The sequence below is a fragment of the Zonotrichia albicollis genome, chromosome Z, assembly GCF_047830755.1.
Source record: "Zonotrichia albicollis isolate bZonAlb1 chromosome Z, bZonAlb1.hap1, whole genome shotgun sequence".
Classification (NCBI taxonomy): Eukaryota; Metazoa; Chordata; class Aves; order Passeriformes; family Passerellidae; genus Zonotrichia; species Zonotrichia albicollis.
In genome coordinates this window covers 36,013,004-36,028,804 of record NC_133860.1, presented here as the reverse complement: position 1 = coordinate 36,028,804, position 15,801 = coordinate 36,013,004, and positions in this window count along the sequence as shown.

Below are 15,801 nucleotides of genomic sequence, written 5' to 3'. Positions count from 1 at the left end.
AAAATACACCAAACCAAAAGTTAACAGATACAAGTTAAGCATCTTTTAAAATATTAAAATCAATTTTGCATAAGGCTGAATAGGCTTTCACATCATGCTAGAGGAAAATATGTATCAGTACTCCTAATAATAGTATTCATACCTCTTTTTCCTTTCCCTCAAATTAAAAGGTCACGGACTTTCTCTGTGTCCTTTCTGAGGAACATTATCATATCATACTTCTTGATAAGAACACAATAACTAAAAGTATATTGGTCACAGCGTCTTCAACAATTTTTACCCACAATATTTTTTCATTAGAACTCCTTCTATTTCTAGATTATTCTTCATTCTATATTGCAAATTCAGAGATTTTGAATATGTATCAGTAGTAGTTCCAAGAAGATCCAAGTGTACTTTATAGACACTTCATTTATTAAAACAGTGAGAGTTTATTTTGGTATGTTGTCTCTCTCTAGACCTTTTGATGTTAAATTTAGCAAATTGAGCCCTTTTTTTCGTACTGCGAGCCTGTAAATGTGACACTGAGGAGTCTAACTGCTTATATAGTGTCCTGTTAAAAAAAAACTGGAAACATCACCAGAGACTCAAGGATGAAATAAATTCACATAAGTACAGTAGGTGTATTTAAAATGACCAGGTTTCCTCTGCTGCAGGATGTGGTGCAACTATTGCAGTGATTGATGTACCATTTGTACCCACTGGGAAAGACCATTTTCCATCATCACGTTCAGTGACACCACATTCAGTGGCATCCGTATGAATTTGGACAATAGTGATATCATTACTTTGGGCTTTTCTATACTTAAGATTTATTTTTTATTACAGAGGGACATGGTATTTTCAGCCTTACAGATTAGTGCTCCTGTCAGGCATTGCTAAATTGCTGAAATATGAAAGGAGAAAAATATTCTACTTCATAGCTAGTTCCCTACCCCAGAGTTCAGATCCATCATTTCCATACCATACTGTGCTGGTTTTGTCTGTGCTGGAGTTATTTTTCTTCACAATGGGTAGTATATGACTATGTTTTGGAATTGTGCTTGTGGTGGTTTGACCCTGGCTGGAAGCCAGGTGTCCACTACAGCCACTCTATCACTTCCTTCCTCAAGTGGACAGGGTAGAGAAACTATAATGAAAGTCTCAGAAGCTGAGAAAAGGACAGGGAGAAGTCACTCACTGATCACTCTCATGTGGAAAACAGACGTAACTTGGTTAATTTAATTGAATTTATTACCAATTAACTCAGAGTAGGGTGAAGTGAATGTGAAGAGAAATAAATCTTAAAAACATTTCCCCCACGCTGCAGAAAGGTAGAGATATTACAAAAATAAGGTCTTATAAAATAAGGCCCTGCTACTTTAGCTCAGCTAGCAGTAGCTTTTAAGTTCCCATAAGAAAAAAATCAGAGGAATGAAAAGTCCGTAAACACAGCAATCCATTCTTGGAGAGAAAAATAAGTCTGCACTTGCATAAACAATGAATCTGCCCCATGAGAATCAGTAAAGAAAATATGTAAACAATCCAAAAATGGAGAGATTTTGTGGAAAGGTAAAATGCCCACTACTAACCAATGAATTGAATAGCAAAAAAACTACTAGCCAATTGGAATTCAACACGAGGTGAAAAATATGTACCAATGAATTATGTCAATGAAAAGGGGCTTTCCTGCATGAAGAAAATGAGTCTCATCTGCCTATTATTGCAACAGCCCCACCCTTTCCTGGGAGAGCATGGGAAGCTGGGAGGTGACCCAGCAGGGACAGATGAGCACAAGGAGGTCCCATACCACATGGTATCGTTCTCAGCATATAGAGATGGGGGAGGCAGAAGGAAGAAGCAGAGATTCAGATGGATGCAGTTGGTTTTCCCTAGTCTCCCAAACGTGTGATGGGGCCCTGCCTTCCCAGGGAAGGCTGGACACTGGATTGCCCAAGCAAAATGCTGAATTAATTCCCTGTTTTATTTTACTTGTGTGCATGGCTTTTGCCTTTCCTAAAGAGTCTTTTTCTCAATACACAAGTTTTCTACCTTTTAGTCTTCTGATTCTTTTCCCCTTCCCACCAGGGGAACTAAATGTAGTGTTTAGTTGCTGGCGGGGGTTAAATCATGACACATCCCTTAACAAATATGCACTATTTTATCAACTTTGCTCTCCACATGAGCTGTACAAGTAGGACATACTGTAATGCTTGCAAATAAATAAAATAAATAATAAAAATAAAATGCTTGCAAATAAATAAATTACCCATCCAATGAAGCTGAGGAATGAAAAAATATCGCAAGAGCCTGTTCTCAGTGGCCTACCCACTTTGGGCTCTTCTCTTGCGATCTGCCCATGAAGGCAGGCTGGCTTGCCTGGTTCTGGGCCATGCCAGCCAAGACACTTCTTACAATCTGTGTTGGAAGAGACGTGGGACATCCATGCCCAGACCAGCTGCAGATGGGAAGGACCAATTGAGATACTCAGCAGGATGGCAGTAGGGATGGCTGAACCTGCTCCAGGATCCCTTTAGGAGGGTCTAGGCTGGCCCATGACAGAAGCACTTGCAGGAGCTCTTTTAGCAGCTAATAACTACTGTCATGAACATGTTTTGTGGTACTTCTGGATCCAGAACCATACCATGTAACTCATCCTTCAGAATCATCCCATACACAGCCATATGGACACCATAATGGTACATGACTGACACTCAAGATTATTTAAACAACTAAAACCATAGAGGTTTATTTTGTTTATAAAGGGTTAAAAAACCCCACCAAACTGATTCTTGATGATTTTGGCTTATCAGAAGACAGAAAGCTCACGCATTTTGGTGGCACAATCTCCCAAAGGCATCCTTGGCATGAGTGGGTGGCTGCATTGCTATTAGTCTGGTCACGGGCAACTGCTAAATGCAGTGGGGTTTAGATTCAATAGATTATGAATATATACAAAATAAGAGCACGTAGGATTTAAGGGGGCTCAGCTTAAAACTTTGTTAGCAGGTTAAAGACTGTGCATGTTTCATACAATAGACCAATAAATGAAAGATATTTGTTGTGGTTTTCCATTATATACAAAATCAATAGGCTTCCTTTAGTGGATTAGTAGGAGCAACTAACCTTGCATGGCATAGATGTGCTAGGGTGGAAATGTTTGCAAACTATGAAACGGGACTGTTTAAACATCGAGTGTACTTACAGGATACTAATGAAGTTATGTTATGCATTAAACTAATCAGTGTTGTCAGACAGTCATTCCCCTGTCTGGTGATCTTATAATAGGAGCATTGCAAGCAAAGTGATAAACAGGAGGATTAGCTGCAGGAAGTGCAGAGTAGTTATGACTAATACATGTGCATGTAAATCCCACCACTGAGAATAAAGGCAACATCTCTACATTCTTGCTTAGAGAAGTGTTTTGCTCCCAAGATACATCTTAAAGCTCCCATTCACTTAATTTCTGTTGTAGAACATAGAGAAATTGCTTCTGCTAGGCTCATATGGTCCTTTTATGTTGTTAGAAGCAGGATGAGGTAGAACCACCAGTCATCTGGCCATCTGCAAGCTGGGTTACCTACTGTGTGAAGGCTGTGTCCAGGGATGGTGAGGACAGATGGGCTTTCCCAGAGGGTCGTTTGCTGCATGAGGGTTAGGAAATGGTTTCAGGGGAAAGCATTCCAGCAGTGTCTCCTGCCCCCAGTGATTGGGGAGGATCTTTCCTGATGAGCTTAGACTAGATGCATACTTCCCAGTGACTAGGTTAGATAGAACAATATTTAGTTTTGATCTTGTGTTGCTTATAGCACATGCATTGTTTCCTATAATAACATCAATGGCTTATATATGACAACTTAGGAGGAGGAAGCTAATGATCAACAGATATTTGACTGTTCTATCTTTAGCTCAGTTTAGACAAAGTTAATGATCAACAGATATTTAACTGTTTTACCTTTATCTCTAGCTAAACAGTACTGTACTTTACATCTAAATTGAACAAGAAGAGCAATAATAGATAGTAATAACATGCTGAACAGATGCAAGTCTTTCATACATAATGTGAACTCTAGCTGAAACTTATTCAGTTTCCTAAATGCATACCATAACTTCTAGCTGGGTTTTTTTTCAAATTAATAAAAACAAGTAAAAGAATCTAAAATACATTCTATAAAATCTGGCCAATGGTACGAAGTAATATGGCTGTGGACATACATTCTACCTGGTACTTTTGGATTTCAGAATAGACAATTATTGTCATGTGTCCCAGAGCTGAATGCTGCAGGAAAAGGACAATCCTTATAATTTCAAATAGAGTTTTGCCAAGACGCATATGTAAATTTGTGGATTTGGTCCCAGCAACTGTCAGAAACTTGAGCTACAGACAAAATTGTTGCAGCTCTCCAGGTGGTGGCACCACAACCCTGCTTTTCTCTGAGGCAAAATAGTGCCCTGAGAAAGCTAGGGGAAGCAAACATTTTGTTCCATAATATTTGTTCTGTATTTAAATAAACAGTTAAACTTAATTTGAAGAGTCACACTTAAATCACTAGTAAAAGACAAAAAAACCCCTTCTAATAATTGTTAACTATGATTTCTTTTCTTCAAGCTTTTAAAAATATTCTGTCATTCTGTGCATAAAGACTGTTTAATATTTCATGCAATATTTGCTCATGTTAAAAAATGAAGTAACAAAGAATAGAGGCAAAGGTCTCCTACTTGCAAGCAAGAGTGGATAAATATATTTGTTTGCAGTATGGGACTGCTGTTCCACTAGAAGGAGCACTTGACATTTTGATGAGTGTCTCCAGGGAAAATAGGTACTAACTTCAGAATATAATTTTAATTATACTAAGAAGATTAAATTATTCAAAAGAATCCCACTGGTAAGGTGCAGCACTTCCTGAAACGGTTTAGTGGAAAATGCCATATTAATCATTTCAGTATTTCACGCAAATGGCTTAATGATGGGAAGAAATGCAAATCACTGTAGTTTGACAAAAAAAAGAAAAAAAAAAGAGAGAAGAGAAGAGGCAGAATGTTCATGTAAAGGGAGTAGGATTGTGTTTAACTTCCTTTTCCAAAATTTCCACAGAGGGGAATAACAGTGGGAAGAAGGCTGTACTGATTTTATTCTTGTTGGTGTGCTGCTACCCACAGTGGCTCTGGTACTGTGCTCAGTTGGGCAAAACCAAGATGTACCTGAGAGGCTCAGAACCCCACAAGCTGTGCCCATGGCTTTTGACTGACTAGAAACAGCATAAATAGAATCCACTCTTCACATGCTGGCATTTATGTTGGTGGGATGAGAACTCTGTTTAATGGAGAAGACAGATCCACTTCCAAGCATCTCCAGACCCACTTTGGTTTGTCTGCCCTTACTGTTAAAGCACAAAACCACATGGATTCAGCTGGAGTATTTTTCCTCTCTTCAGAAAGATAAAAGCCAGACATTTGGGTATAACATTTTTAAAATTTACAAAGAAATGAACATAAGTATGAGTTATGGCTGTGTTCACTGCACTTCTGCAATTCACACACAGATCTGGCCATTTTTGTCTTCTATGTGCCCTCCATAGGCATTTTTGATATCTCTGCTACTGATGCATATTACCCATGTGTTTTCCACTTTCCTGTGCCTTAACATTTTATTATCTTCTCCTTTTTCATCATGCTCCTTTTTTCCCCATCTTTATCCCCAGACCCCCAGAAAAGAGTTTGCACAGCTGGTTCAATGCCACCAACAAGAAATGAAATAAAGTTGTCAGTCAAGCTGTTAACCTTATAAAATATCAGAGTGTAGCTGCAATTTTTCTGAAGCAGCAGCACACAAAGGTCTCTCCACACAGAATGTCCTTAGTAGCAATGTCCTTACTGGTACAAGTGACCCATGTGTGGGTGAGAACATTCAGCTAAAAGAGGTGAGGAGTCACACTGAAGCTTTTGGCCACATTGCTTTGTTGGCTCTTCTTCAAAGAGAGGGGAGGGAGTGCAGTCATGGGGCTTTTTGAGTAATGATAGAGATGGCAAATACAGAAAAACAGAAGGGCACTGGAGGTCCTCTCTTGACTTACTGCCACTGAGACACAACCAAATTGTGCTACCAGCAGTTCGCTAATGTACACATTCTGGGACAACGCCAAGAAGTTAATAAAGTCATAAGTAACTGGCAGCATGGATTTGCCAAGAATAGATCATGTCAGACCAGTCTAAGTTCCTTCAATGACAGTGTAAACAGCTTTGTGGCAAAGGGATAAAGTAGAGATGTACTATCTCTGCTTTAGTGTGTTTATTTGCACTGTCCCTGCAGCATGCTCATAGGCAGACTAAAGCAGTGCTGTGCAAGGGAAAATACCAAAACTCATGGCACACAGAGAAAACCAACCACAGCAACCACTGCTTCACCTCCAGCTTGGTCACACATATTGGGGGGCATTAGTATTTATATTCAGTCTTGTGTTGCCTACCATCAAATGAAGACTTGGTTGAAAAATGAGAGAGGATGGCCGATATATTTTCATGTAAGTCTAAGCTGGGAAGGATTGAAAATATTTTAGATAACTGGGGTGGCATTCAAAAGGATCTCAATGAAAATGAGATCTAGTTAAGTTTAAATGGACTGAAATAAATAGGCTGTGATTCAATGAGGATAAATGAAAATCTCCACACATTGACTGAAAAAGTGAACTGCAGTGTTGTGAGGGGGTGGGGGAATGAAACAGGCAGCAGTAACACAGACAAGAATCATCAGCTTTTCACAGGCCAAAAAACAAATGCAGATTAAGCGTGTCAGGATGCTGTAGAGCACTTAAAGCAATCCTTCTTTTCTGCCAAAGCCTCAGTTCGACTTCCACTTCTACATGATTCACATAAAGATATAGATTGAGAGAAGTATTTCTCAGTCTGCAAAAGCAGAAGCAGTACAGAGATTTTACATTACTAGGACTCCTACAGTAAGAAATGAGTTGTAGAATATTACTGCATGCTCTCAAATATTTGAAATCATTAAGGCTGACTTGAGAAGAAATGGAGGCAAATGTGTTGGAGGTTTTCAGGCAAGATTGGTGGAGGTAAATATGTATGGTTTGTTTAGGTAATGATAACAAACAAAAACCCGTGAAAAGTATGGTCTTTGGGGAATGTTACACATATGCAAAGGGGAGTGGTGGTAACAATCAGAACTGGAAGCTGAGCTAATAGTAGAAAGGCTAGAAAGGCCCCTGCACTTGTGAACATGCAATATTATTCAGCAGTGTCCAGCAGGATGTACTAGAAGCCTGGTGTACACAAGTCTGTTACTGCCACCCTTCAGTGTCTCAGTTGGGAACAATCCCATTTTCATGGTTAGTGAGAAAGATAATACTCATATCCAACTTTCTCTAGCTTTTAAGATGCTATGGAAAAAAAAAACCAAACAAACAAAGAACCCCCACAAACAAACAAAAAATCCCAACCGACCAAAAACCAGCCCCAACCCAAACCTGTTTGTTTCATTCGTAATAATATAATTTACAAATTCTGTAATACCCAGTAAGTTTTTCACTTGTTAGTCTGAATTTATACATCCATCTTTAAATAGATATAAACAACCTAATTTCTCTGGTTTAGTCCCCCCTCCTTTCTCATAATTTCTGGCATTTCAAGTTCATTGCTGAAAAAGAGTGTAGGGCTCCTTTTTGAAGGGAGGAATTCACACCATGCACACAAACACCACCAGTCAGAAGGCAAACTGTGCCCATAGGGTGTAGAAGCTGATGAGGCATGTCACTGCTATCGGACAATTGCTCTCATTCCAGAGTTAGTGCTGTGGTTGCTGACTCACCAGTGTGTCATCCAAAACTTGATTCCAGATGCCTCTTTGGAGGTGAAGACGTGGTCACTTCTATCAAAAGCAGAATAGCCTTGGTGTCTCCAAACCCTGGTAGGGATTGAGTCAAGCTGAGATGGGGCAGGAGGCTCTTGCACTGCATGCCCAGAGGTACACAGCCATTGATACATTTCCATCTGTTTTCTTCCTGTTTCTTCCTGATTTTGCTCTTGGTTCTGCAGCTGGGAGCGTTGGAAGCTTTTCATTCCTTTGCCACTTGCTAGCATCCAGGGCGCACAACATACTTGGTTGTGATTTGCTGTTGAGATTTAGCCCTTTTATACATGTGGGATGTCTTATTTTCTAGAGTTTAATTTGTGAGGATAATACCTAGTTTGGTCTGGTTTCTGCTCTCTTTATAGCTTCAATTACTCTTGGCTTAGTGCTGTAGCTACTTCTTCAGAGAGAGAAATATATATATATTTATATATAATAATATATTTCTCCATCTTCAGGTGGAGAAATATAAGAGAGATATTGTGAAAGGACATTCCAGAATTGGAGAAGTCAGCGTTTTGCTTTTTTCTTCCTTTTCCTTAATACTGCCCTTCAAACCTTTTCTTCAAACATTCTCTCAGTGCCTTGAAAAGAAGCCTTCACTTTTATCCTTAAAAAAATTATAAAAAGAACAAAAATCAATTTCCTGCCAGTTGTGAGCTGTTGCAGATTTCTCTGGCATTGAGTGTTGTCTGAGTTGAGCAGTGCTGGCACTGGGTGTCCCCTGGATGTTTCCTTTGTGAAACTTTGGCTCTAACCACAACCAGAGTTGCTACTTCTTTGTGCAGCTTTACAGCCTGGAGACTCAGTGTACCTCAAGGATTCTTATCCTTCAGCTCATTTTCTGGGCACTTGAAGACACAAGGTTTCATTTCTTTTTTATTTCAGCCACTTCTAATGTGTTCAAATGTGCATTGAGATTATGAACCCTTCAGAGCACTAAAAATCTCTTTCATGGTACCAGAAATTTTTCTTAAGCTTTCCAGCTAAACTCTGTACATGTCTCCCTAGTCTTGACACTTAGCATTCCAGTTTACTCTAATTATTCCTGTGAAACCCAATAGGCAGCTACACAGTTGTCACCAATGGTGCTTGGCTGCCACTGATTTTTCCTGGTTATAAAATTCAAAAATTCACATGAGGAAAAGTAGTCAATCTTTCTTTTGAAAGTGTTGACAGTCAGAGGTTTAGCCATTGCAGCTACTTTGGAATGAGTATGTCTACCTCCTGTCACTTCAAATAATGACCTAAACTCTCCTATCAGTTTTCTTTGGAAAACTCCCCAGATTTTTCCAAGATGACATCTCCTTAGGAGAGAGCAGGCTTTCCTCTGTGTTTTTTTTTTCATGAATCCCAGCTGAATAAAATCTATGAGGGTACTGAAGACAGAATATTGACAGAACTGATGGGAAATGAAAGCAAAACAAGATCTGAGAGAGGATGTTTTACACAGCTCAGTCTCTCACTTTGGTATAATCTTGTAATGCTGCACTTGGTGTAAAACTGCTAAAGGATCACACCACGAAACCTGAGGATTTCACCTGGCCTCTGCAGGCAGACACCAGTAGAACAAGAGATAAATGTGAAGGTATTTTTTTAATGCTGGATCGGATTTATAATTATAGCTTTTGTGGATTCAGCTGCCATTAAGGATTGCAGGGAAGACAGCAATCAAGATGGAGAGGAAGTGGGGGAGGGAGAAAGAAAAAGAGTGACAGAGAAACATACGAAGTCGAAAAAATATAATGACTTTGTAGATTCCAACAATGTCCTGTTGGTCCTTTTCCAGTCTTCCCAGTGACTGCAGTCTTGTTGAGATGGTGGCTGTAGACAGTATCCATCCAGTGCTGAGGGAAAAAGTCTGCAAAACACCATGTCCATGAGGTTGATTATGCCCCCTGTACCTCCCCTGAATGAGGTAACACTAGATCGCTGGACACTTCCTGCATCTTTTATATCTTCCTTTTATATCTTCCCTTTTATATCATCTTCCCTTTTGTATCTTCCTAGATGGTGCTGCTGTCTCTGAAGTTAGTGTAGTTGAATCAATCATGGCCCATTGGCAAGGTGAATCCTTCATCCCAGCAGGGAATGTCCCAGTATCTGGGAGGGGAGTTTTCACAGCTGTGTTATCACTGAGAGAGGATATTAGCCTGATAGGAAGGATTTATTTCACCTGGAAGGATTTGCCTCTTATCAGCCTTTTCCCTTATTTGGAAACCTAATTTGTAGCCTCAAGCCCTTCTGCACCTAGGAGCCACTCTGTGCATCCATAGAAAAGCACCCAGCCAATTGTTTGAACCATTAGCACCTACAGTCCTGTCTCTCAGGACACCAGGGTGGTTGCTTCGAGTGGTTGAATGTTTGAGTCATTGATCACCAGCAGTCCAGTGTCTCACAGTATCTGAGGGCTCTCCCAGGCTATCCAACACTGGGCAAACAGTATATCCAGTCTCTCTGGCCATGGGACTTCAGATCATCTAGCCTGAGCTTGCCAGTGAACTGGTTAAAATGCATAACCATACAAACTCCCATGAATGAACATACCCAACACTCTCACCTGCCAGTAATGTGCCTTTTCTGCCATGCTACAGGACAGAATATACTGTCTTCAGGTCAGAAACTTCCCCATGGTTTGTTCATTGTGCAGCTACTGAGGGCAGGAAGTGATATTGGAAGGAAAGTAGTAATAAAAATATCTTGTCAAGAAGAAAACCTTCAAGGACAAGGGCATCTGCCAGGTGGTGCCACTGAAGAGATACCAAAGTTCACAAGCAGTTATTGCAGACAAGTTTTCATTTTAAAAGAGAATCGAGAGAAACAGCACAAGTAAGCTGATCCAGGCAGAGTGGCCTGTGTGAATTTTTTTCTTTTTTAATACTCCATTTTAATGTTTATGAAGCTAACGCTTAAACAAGCACTACTAGTGTTGTCAGTAATACTGTAACATTTGCTTTGAATTCCTTTGTTGCTCAGGGAACATGTCAGATTTTCAGTACATTTAGCCTCACCATTTTCTTTTCAAATCACTGCTGCAGAATAGTGCAACCACACCAATTTTACTAGCAATGAAATGCTGAGAAAATTGAATTCCTCCAGTGCTGTTTCCAGGTATTCTGCAGTGTAATATTTTCATTAATTTTGTTCAGCAAAAATCCAAGCTATAAAATCATGGTATTCCTGTAGGATTAAATAACAAGGATCAGCAGTGAGATTCAAAAATACAGTATTTGTACTTTTGTGGATTCTAGTGCAACTATTCTGTTGTGTCAACAGAATATTTTTCAGACTATAACAATTATGAAGAATATCAGAATATAACAATACTATCAGGGAGGATACCAGAAGATAAATGTAAGAGACAAAAAACCACTTAAGCCTTCAGTAACTTCACAAGCTGGTGTTTGAATTGAAATTAAATGCCCTGTGCTATATGAAATGCTTTTGGTCAAGGTATTTCTTGCTATAAATATTTTATGCTGGATAGTAATGACCAGTTTTATTTTTAAGGCATCTGCAGTGACCTCTGAGGCAGACAGTGGAAGGAAGCTGATTGCACTGGTTGAAATGCTGTTGCTGAATTCCAGATGAAGGACACAGACATCTCATGCAGCTGTCTCTGGCTAATCCAGCAACTAGAAATAATGCTATGTGAATGTACCATATTTTGCCCATTGATAATTTAATTCCATATGTTTATTTTTCAAATATTAAAGAGCTCAAGGGAGATGAAAATGAGAGAGGAAGCTCATTTTCTTCCTCATGGGTGAGAACTGGAAGTCATTCTAATACACTTTACCAGGGGCCTCACAGCAGAGTAATAGCTATGGACAAAAGTATTCCTAAGTCACAGTGGTTCTGCAATGAGACTGAGTCATTTGGAAACAGACACTTTACTTCCTTCTTGTCTTATTGAAACAGAGCTTCCTTTAGGTATTGCACTGCTGTTCAAAATTTGATTTGGAAGGCACTTGGAAACAAAGGTGGTGAATAACAATGTAAATCCTTCAGGTAGCTAAATGTGTGTAGCGAAGGAAATAGCAGAGCTAAGCTACAGTGGTCTGCAAATCCATTTGAATTTTTCCAATGTCATCTATGGAATAACAACTTTGCCCTTCCACACAGCATGATTAAGCATCTTGGTAGTATGTGCTTATTTGTGAGCATGATTTTGTGTGATTTTGATGCTGCATAAAAGCTTGCACAATGTTAGGCTTATTTTAAAGTCCTCGTGTTTCGAAATGAAGTGTGAGTTACTGTGTGAGAGAATCACTCTAATAACTTGTCATAGTCTCTACTCTGTAAAACTCAAAGCTTGAATTCAGATAAATATACACAATGAAATTTGGCCAGCATGCTACTAATTAAGCCAATTAAATACTGTCTCCCTGATCATTATTCTGTTAATTGGCCTATAGAAATTACTTTTATGTAACAGAGGAGCAATTTTGAAGTAATAAATTGTTAGGACTCACTGAATGCTCACGTGTAGGCTTAGTCCATATATGTCCTTTCAATGCTGTGGATTGTGAGTTTCCATAGAAACTCTACAAACATTCAAGAATTAAATTTGGAACACTATGTTAGTAAATTACTTTCTTGCTTAACAAAATGTTTATGTGATAATATTTGTTATTATAAAGAACAATAATGTCTGTTGACAAAATATAGGTTATAAATATTTGTATTTTCTGACTTTGTTCCTGTTTTTCCAATCTTATTCCACTATGAGGCACTTTCTACTACCCTATAATTCTTCTTCAGCTGAATTTTTATCTCAAATACCTTATTATCATTTTGCAATTTCTTTGTTGACTGAACAGAAGGAGAAAATACAGGAAAGTAGTAATTAAGAGTAAACCAAACTCTGCTATGTCCTACTTTTTCCTGCTAAATTCTTTCTAGGTCACCACCTCTTTTCATAAAACAACAGACAAGTGCTCCCCTCCATAGAACAGAAGATTAATGGAAAATAGTTTCCAAGACATGTATTTTCTCCCTTGTGCCACTGCCAATGTCAGCAATAAATTTGCCTGAAAATGCAGCTTCTTTTCTCTGTAAATGAACAGGTGTTTTGCTTTGAATTCAGCAAGATCCATAGCCTAGCTCTGCTGTTTCCATGTCTCTGATTCCAAATCATTACTCTGAGACATAGACTACTAAGAAAGCAGAACCACGTGTTCCCCATCCCTGGGGAACCTCCTGCTTTAAAAAGGCTCTTTCTGGAATGTCAAAGATCAATCCTCCCAGTGTCTGAGCATTTCAGAAACACCTCTTGGTCTGAGATTTGCCTTAGTGCCTTTCATGGCAAGGCTGGGTCTCTTCATCATCAGCTTTAACTCTTCAGACTGATTCTGTAGCCACATAAACATATCATCTTGCATATTAGGCGTTCTTTGCATCAGTGATCTCTTCACAAGTTGTTGTATAACAACTGACACGTCTGACTCACTTGACAGTTCCTTTTACAGCTGTGCAAATTTTGGGGAATGTAAGGAAGAGCACTAGCTGATGACAAAGGCAGTAAGGAGGAAAAGGGCACTGCAAGACAACAAAAAAATCTTAAGCAAATGAACCATTAATTTATAACTCAGCAGATCAGTAGAAGACCTTCCAAATGGTCAACGTGTTGACATCTTCAGGTTGAATATCCATAAAAACACTCTTTAATATATAAATATGGTATTCAAAATTGTTGAATATCCATCCAAAAATTTTGAATATCCATGATGTTGAAAATATATTACAGAAGCTGAAAGAATGAGGACATCTTCTGCCAAAGAGTGAATTCAAATAATGTAGACTACAATATTCCTTATTGAAGTTGTCAAATTATGTACAGTTAATTAAATTATGGCAATCAGTGAGGGGCACAGAAAGTTTCAAAATATGACCAGTGAAACACATCAGTCTTTAAATGACTCAAGCAGAAAGCAGTGGCAAAAATGGTAGACACTGCTGCATGGCCATGCTGGAGCATGGAGGATCCCTCAGGACATGAGGGCTCTGGCCCTGGCAGATCCAGTCTACATTTCAAGCAAGAGCATGAAGAGTGCAGGTAGTGGTACAACAAACGCATTTATAAAGGCCTTTTGAAAGTATGAGTGCAGCACCTGCATGCAGCACTATGTGCTTAAAAACGGAAAGCATGAAGTGTACAATGTCAGCAGAAAGCAGGCTTTACAAAGTGCTTGTTCAGTGCTTCACAGTCTCCCTGCCACTCGCTGACACCTTTCTGAAAGAGTGCACCCTTCCTAGCATGTGAAGATTCCAGCCTTATATTCAGCTCTAGCCCTCATTCTGTCCTTCCTGCCTCTGACTAATATCTGTATTAACCACCTCACAGAGAAACACCTCATCCCCTGCCTTTATCTCTCTTCTCTTTCTGATGTTGCTGAGTACGCTCCACACCTGAAGCTCTTGCCAACCTTCCTTGCTGTGCTACTCTCTTTCCTTGGGTCTATTCATCCTCCCTAAAACCAGTTCAAAATTTCTTTTAGGCAATTCCCCCTTTTTCTCCTTTGAAGAACAGTTCTTTGTCCCTGTCTACTCTATGACCTTTCCTTTGATAATATCCTCTGCCTAATATGCTTGAGCTACTACATTTAACCTTCAAAAACCAAGCAACTATTTTAAACTACTCTGTCACCCATAAGTAAACTCCTTTGATCAAATAAAATATTTCTCCCATACATGAACTCCTTTGATCAAATAAAATATTTCTCTCTTCTTTTCTTCTCTCTTCTCTCTTCTTTTCTGATGATTAGTTTAAAATTAACTTGGTCAAAACTGAGTTCCTTTCAATCCTTTGCCAACTTCCATGCTTTTCTTAAGTGCCAATCACACCAGTATTATTGTTTTCTGTTATGGTTCATAGCTGAACTACAATTTTAACACTTCTTTATTGCTTTCTCTGCATACCTTCAGCTATGTTTATCCTCCCAGCATTTTCTAGTCTCTACTTCTGCCTATCTGTTCTTCTTATTCAACAATTTCAGTCAGATCATTACCTGCATGGATTTTGGATACATTATCCTTCTTCTGGCCTTTCCCAAACTTGTGGCATAATACTTCAGCACGCATAGAACAGATAAACTCATTTCTCTCATCTGCAGTGAATTTTTTGTTATCCACCATCATATGAAAGTTCATTTTTAGAGCTCCTTTTTTTACATCTGCCTTATATTCATTGCCTTAGTGATGATGTCTCTGAAAATCCAATTTCCCAATAATACACAAATACTGTTACCTTCTTGTCCCCTACTGCTCCTTGCACTCAAACTGCTGCCATAAATTAAAGAGGAAAGCATAGCAGATACATGGATTAAGATATAGTTCAGTAAAATAAAATCCAGAAAAAAGAACAAAACAACAAAGTCACCTGCAATGGCTGCATGGGGTTATAAGGTATATTTATTTTATTTACCTCAAAATATAAGGTTTATTTATTTTAGAGGTTTCCAATTATTCAGAGTGATAATTTTGCAGCCTAGGTGTTATTACTTCATTTTAAAGGCTGTATATCCTACTACTCTCTGATGTGCCCTCACATGTTTAACTTGCAAACATTTCACAACACACCCAACTGTGTGACCATCTATTGATAAAGTTAATTTTATTGAAAGTGGGTTTTGTGTTAAAACAGGGTGACATAATTTGTGTCTGACTGTGATAATAATAAAATGATAGGGGCTGAGGATAAAATGCTGCTGCTTTAGTTAGGTTTTGGGTTGTATCCCTTCTGTTCCTGTACAGTTAAAAGTGTGTCAAGAATATTTAGGAATGTTTTCTGAATAAAAGCATTCACATAAATAAGGATTCTCATTGTCAGGAATACAGTCTCTTCTAATTTCTAATAGGCTGAAGCAACAAGAAGGAAAAAAAAAAAAGGGAAAGAGAACACCTTCTTTGAAGGGATTATACCCCTAAGGTAAGAAAAGACACAGCAGTCCAAAAAA